The sequence below is a fragment of the Vombatus ursinus genome, unplaced genomic scaffold (genome assembly GCF_900497805.2).
Source record: "Vombatus ursinus unplaced genomic scaffold, bare-nosed wombat genome assembly UNPS02006779.1, whole genome shotgun sequence".
In the NCBI taxonomy this organism is placed as follows: Eukaryota; Metazoa; Chordata; class Mammalia; order Diprotodontia; family Vombatidae; genus Vombatus; species Vombatus ursinus.
The window spans coordinates 6,766,657-6,773,466 of NW_020946557.1; positions in this window are offsets into that span (position 1 = coordinate 6,766,657).

Below are 6,810 nucleotides of genomic sequence, written 5' to 3' on the forward strand. Positions count from 1 at the left end.
GTGTGACCCTGGGCAAGTAATTTAACCTCTTTGCCTCAGTTTCCTCATCTGTAAAGTGATCTGGTGAAGAAAATGGCAGCATCTTTGCCAAGAAAACCTCAAATGGGGTCACAGAGAGTCATCAGACATGACTGAACAACAACAACAAGGCTTCTTGGGTATCACATAGTATACTGGAACTTTTAAGTTTGAATCTTGGCTCTGCTACATAATAATTTTGTGGTCTTAGTCAAATGTGTTAACATCTCTGGACCCTGTTATCTTCATCTGTAAAAATAAAGAGCAGGAGACTCCTCACTTGAATTCCCTTCTGTCTCTAAATCCTGTAAACCCATGACTTCATCAGACCATTGTAGATCAGTCACTAACTTAAGAGTCTTTGTTGCCTTGGGGCACTGAGAAGTTAAAGGATTTGTGTGTAATCCCACTGTGTCAAGCAAAACTTGGAACTCAGCTCTCCCAAATTCTAACATTGGCTCTCCACTGTACCATGCTTCTTTTATTACTTCAAAAAGAATGATCTTAAGCCAGTCAGTAAGCATAAATCAGGTACCTACTATGGGCCAGATACTGTTACGAATACTGGCTTAGGCACAGAGGACTTGACAGTTAATAGTTTTCTTGGAATACTTTAAAATAGCATTTGCTTACTAGTTTCAAAGTCAGCTGTGGAAGTTTGATTCATGAATTACACGGAGACTAAAAAATACTTGCTGTTTATACAAACCTAGTTTTAAACAATTTTTTGAGAGGGGAAATAAATACCTTTAAGAGGATTTTTTTTTTAAAGGCCATAAAATGGATAAGAGGGAGTAGATCTCAACAACATACATTTTAAAACAGTTGGGGAAAGCAAAGGCAGAATTGTATTGGAAAGGTCCTAGGTATGGAGAGAAAATGCCATAAGTCCTAATTGCCAGGCTTTCATTAAAGTTGGAATTTTGTGATTTTCTTCCATGGAAAGTAAAATATTAACATACCATAGTGGTAATATCTGTAGCTTATAGCCAAAGAGAATTGTTTGCTCACAGTCATGTAGCCAGTATGTGTGAGTCAACAAGTAACTACTATGTATTAGGCAGCTAAGTGGCTCAGTGGATAGGGCACTTGGCTTGGAATCAGGAAAACCTGAGTTCAAGTGAGGCCTCGGGCACTAGCTGTGTGACCTTGGGCAAGTCACTTAACTTCTGTTTACCTTAATCCACTGGAGAAGGAAATGGCTATGCACTCCAGTGGCTTTGCCAAGAAAATTCCATGGCATGGTGTTAACATATAGTCAAACACAACTGAACAACAAAGTATCGGGCATTGTGCAAAGTAGTCTTTTCTTGAGCTTACATTGGACTCATAGCTCAGTCTTTCTCATCCCTAAGAGTGGCCCTCTATCCAATATCCCATACTGCATCTCAAGTGGGCCTTGTCACTTCAGAATGTGAACACAAGATACCTACACTGCCTGGTTGACAGCCATAAGTATGTTGATGATCTGGGGAAAAGAAATGTGAGTATTTGACTTTTCAAGTGACACCAGGTAAACATTACTAGAACAGAGACCATTATGTTGAAAACCCCTGAACCCTGGCCAGTGGCCACATTTTTAATGTGAAATTCCAATATGAGTATTGCAGTGTTTTGAGGGGTTGCCCATTGAAATGACAGAGTCTAATTTTAACTTAGCTGTTTTCAGATTTTCTAGTCCATTTCCAATGTCTTAATATCCTCAGGAAAACGAAAAATGGCCTGAAGAGGAAAGGTTATTCTAATAAGGGGAAAATAATATTACTATTATGCCTTTATGATACTCAGGAGCAGCAGATGTAATCTTTATCTCATTTGTTCATCCCAACCCTGGGAGATAGGTCCTAAACTGAAGCAGGCAGAGGTTAAGTGACTTGGCCAGGGTCACTGTTAGTAATTGTCTGAGGTGGGATTTGAATTCAGGTCTTCCTGACTCCAGGCCCAGTGTTCTGTCCACCAAACCACCTAACTGCCTTCATAGTTTGAACTCTTCATTAAAAAATGGTAATCACTTGTAGTAGTAATGAAAGTGAGTTTTAATGTACTGAGTTTATAAGGAATTTGGAACTAAGGAGAAGCAAGTATTGTTTTCAAAAAGTCATGAGTTTCTGAGTGTTGAGGCCTTGAAAATATGCATTTATTCAAAGTAAGAGTCAAAAAATTCTATGGTATTTTCAGTCTTTTTTTTTTAGTGAGAGGAAGGATATTTTCTTTAAATGTTTAAAAAATAAGGAAGTCTAGAAACTAAACATGTACATTAGCACTGGCCCCAAAAGAAATAGGGTAGGCCACATGGAAATTTTGCTGCCTTTGTCTTCTACTTTTGTAACATAAAAATGATAGGAAATTTCATCAAAGAAAATTTCAATAATGAGAAGATATACCAGAACTTTTTAGAATTCAATTAAATTGTTTTTAAATTCAATTAAATGTTTTTAAATCCTTTCATTAACAAAAAGTAATACATGAGCTTAAAAAAAAAGGAAAAACACTAGAAAAGCAACACATTTTTTTAGAAAAGACACCTCCAAATCAATAATTCTAAAAATCAAAAGAGAATAACAAAATTGAAAGGCCAAAAGAAATTTGTTAAAACTAGGAGTTGGGTAAGTTCCTGAAAAAGAGAATAAACACAAGTTGGTTTCAAAATGAAAAAGAAGACATAAAATTTGAAGATGAAATAAGCAAACTATCAAACTATTTTGCCTAATTACAAAGCTGATAGCGCAGATAAAATGAGTGAACGTTTACGAAGACATGAAATACCTAGATTAATAGAACAAGAAATAGAGAATTTAGCCCAAGTTCAGAGAAAAGAAATCCAAAAGTCCATAAAAGAACTCTTAAAGTGTATGTGGGGGCGCGTGGAGGTGGGGAGAAGTGATGGGAAATAACAGGACAAGATGGCTTTTCAAGTGAAATCTATCAAACATTCAAAGAACAATTTCAATATTTTGTTGTAAAAATAGGAAAAGGAGGAGCAGCTAGTGGATAGAACACTGGTCCTGGAATCAGGAGGACCAGGATTCAGATATGGCCTCAGACACTTACTAGTTGCATGACCATGGGGCAAGTCACTTGATCCCAATTGCCTCAAAAAAAAAAAAAAAACAGGGAAAGGATGCATACCAAACTCTATGATACAAATAAAATTTTGATATCTAAACCAGAGAAAGAAAACTCTGGACCACCATATCTAATGAATATTAAACACACAAAAAATTAAAGTATTAGCAAAGAAGCTACAACAATATATTGAAAACATACAGTATGGCCAAGATAAATTTATAACAGAAAATAAGGGTCAATACAATAAATATAAACGTGTACCATATTAAAAAATAATACAAGCCATGTGATGATATCAGTAGATACTGAAAAAGCTTTTGATAAAAATTAAGCATCTATGTTATTTAAAAAAAAAACACTAAGAAGCATAGGAATAAATGTACATTTCCATATATGATAAGTAGTATTTATCTGAAACCAGTGCCAACATTATATGTAATAAAAACTGGAAACCTTTCTTATGAGACCTGGGATAATACAAGAATGCCTGTTTTCACGGCTATTACTTGAGATAGTTCTAAAAGCTAGCAATAGCATTGAGACAGAAATTGAGGGAATCGGCAGAGAAAGAGGAAAAAATACTTTTTTGCATATGATGGTTTACTTAGAGAATCTTAGAGGGTCAACTAAAGACTAATTGAAACAACTTCAGTAATGTTTCAGTATACAAAACAATCCCACATAGATCATCAGGAATTCTGTATTTTACCAACATGCAACAGGAAGAGATAAAAATTTCATTCAAGGTAGTCATAGAATATCCAAAATAGCTGTGGTTGTGTCTACAAAGACAGGAAACATACAAATACAACTATAAAACACTTTATAAAAATAGGCTTAAATAATAGGAAAAGTTTTCGTTGCTTCTTCATAAGTTGTGCCAACATAGTTACTTATTCAGTGCTGTACCAATCAAGATACCAGAGGATTATTTCATAGAGCTAGAAGAAATAATAAAATTCTTCCAGAGGAACAAAATGTCCAGAAAAAGATAAAAATTGAAAGAAAAAAAGTTAAAGAAGGCCTATCAGTATCAGCTTTTAAATTACAAATCATCAAATCTATTTGGTACTGGTTTAAAAAAACAAACAAGCAGAGGAAATGAATACAAGGTTGAATTTAGAGTTGTTTTTTAATTTGCATTTTTCTAATTACTAGTGCTTTGGATCATTGTTTTCATATGGTTGATGATGGCTTGGATTTCTTTCTTTGAGAATTTCCTGTTCATAGCCTTTTATAATTTGTCCATTGGTGAATGGCTTTTGTTCTTACAGATTTGAATCAGTTCTTATATTTTGGATGAGATCTTGAATGAGTATAATTGTTACTAGTGAAGCAGATGAGATACAGAACATATAGAAGCAAATGAATATTATAGCAAAGCGTTTGATAAATACAGAGCCCAACTATTGAAATAAGAACTCACCTTTTCAGGGGCGGGGGTGTGAAGCTGATAGGAAAACTGGAATGCAGTCTGGCAGGAATTAGGTTTAGATAAATTGTGCCCTATGCCAATATAAGCTCCAAATGGATACATAACTTAAATGTAAAAGGCCACATTGTGAACAATTTAGAGGAACAAGAAAATAGCAATGTTTTGGAAATAAGGGAAAAGTTCATGACCAAACAAAGAACAGAGAGCATCACAGAAGATAAGTGGACAATTTTGATTTCATGAAACTGAAAAGGTTTTGCACAAACAAAAATCATTAAAGATGAAATTTCAAAGGAAGATTCTTAATGGCTGAACAAATTGTGGTGTGTGATTGTAATGGAGTACTTTTGTGCTATAGGAAATGACAAGCAGGGTGCTCTCAGAAGAACCTGGAAAGACTTACATGAACTGATGCAAAGTGAAGTGAGCAGAAACAGGACAACATTATACAAAGTAACAGTAATACTATACAATGATCAACTGTGAATGACTTAGCTATTCTCAGCAATACAGTGATCCAAGACAATTCCAAAGGACTCGTGATGAAAAATGCTATCCACCTCCAAGAAAGAACCAGTGGAGTTTGAATGCAGATCAAAACATACAACTTGGGGCAGCTAGGTGGCATAGTGAATAGAGCTCTGGCTGTGGAGTCAGGAAGACCTGAGTTCAAATCCAGCCTCAGAAACATAACACTAGCTGTGTGACCCTGGGCAAGTCATTTAACCCTCGCCTCACTAAAAAAGCAAAAAACACTCAAAAAACAAAATATACAACTTTTCACTTTGTGTGTGTGTGTGTGTGTTTGGGGTGGGGGGGTCTGTGTTTTCCTTCACAACATGACTAACATGATTGCTATTATATATATTAAATGGCTTGTGATATCAGGGAAGGGAAAGGGAAAGGAAGAAGTAGAGAATTTGGAACTCAAAATGTTTTTAAAAATGATTGTTAAAAATTGTTTTTACATGTAATTGGAAAAAAAATCTTATTAAAATGAAAACAAATAAACACTAGAAGAACTGGAGGGGGGAAAGAAGGGAGGCATTTTTAAATGCCTGTAAAATAATGTGACATATATTTATCACTTTAAGCTTTACAAAATGCTTTACATAAATGATCTCATTTGGTCTTCACAATAACTTTATGAGGTATGTAGGTGAATTATCGTCCCTGTTTTATAGAAGAGGAAACTGAGGCTAAGAGAGATTTAGTAACTTGCCTGAGGTTAAGTTGCCACCTATAATTGGTAGAGTAAGTCTTAGACTAAAATTCCAGTGTTTTTTCTCCTCTTCTTAGACTTTTTTAAAATTATGAAATAGCACAAAAAAACCATTTCTATCTACAAAGCAGAACAGAAAGAGTGGATTATAAATGAAACTACAAATCTGTATTATGTACACTGTGCTTTTGAACAAGACTGTAATAAATTCAATATGGTACTTTCAAAGTTATCCTACTTGACTGTTTCCTTTTAAACTTCTTTTTGTTCTCCTTTGTGCATTTTCTACTCTTCTTCCTGCTTTTTATTTTCCTCCTCTCCATCCTCTTCCCCTCTCTCCTATTCCTCCTCTTTCCCTCTCTCCTATTCCTCCTCTTTCCTCTTCCTTTTTTCTTTTCCCTCCTCCTCCCTCCTCTTTCTCTTTTTTCTCTTCCCTACCTCCTCCTCTTTCCCCTCCTCTTTCTGTTTCTACTCTTTCCTTCTTCCTTCTCCCTTTTCAATTCTATTACTAGCCTCAAAAAAAGTTTTTTTTTAAACAAATAACCATAGTCAAGTGAATCAATTTCACCCATTTGCATGCCAAAAATTCTATGTCTCTGCACCTAGAGTCCATCACTTGTTTGTTAGGAGGTGGCAGCGTGCTTCAACACTGGTCCTCTGCAATTATGATTTGTCATTGTATTAATCAAATTTCTTAAGTCTTATAAGGGAAACAATTAATTGGGGAAAATATTTGCAGCCGGTTTCTCTGATAAAGGTCTCTGATAAAGATACATGAGGAATTGATTCAAATATCTTAAGAATAAGAGCCATTCACCAATAGATAGTTTTTATTTTTTAAAAAAGGGGGCTATGAACAGACAGTTCTCAAATGAGAAAATCCAAGCTATCTATAAACATGATGGTGAAATGCTCCAAGGCTCAGATTCTTAAAAGCCAGTAGCTCACTAATGTTCAGACTCTTTAAGAGTCTGCCCAATATGACGGATGTTCTAATAAACCTTGTCTTTGGCTGAAAAAAAGAAAGAAAGAAAGAAAGAAAGAAAGAAAGAAAGAAAGAAAGAAA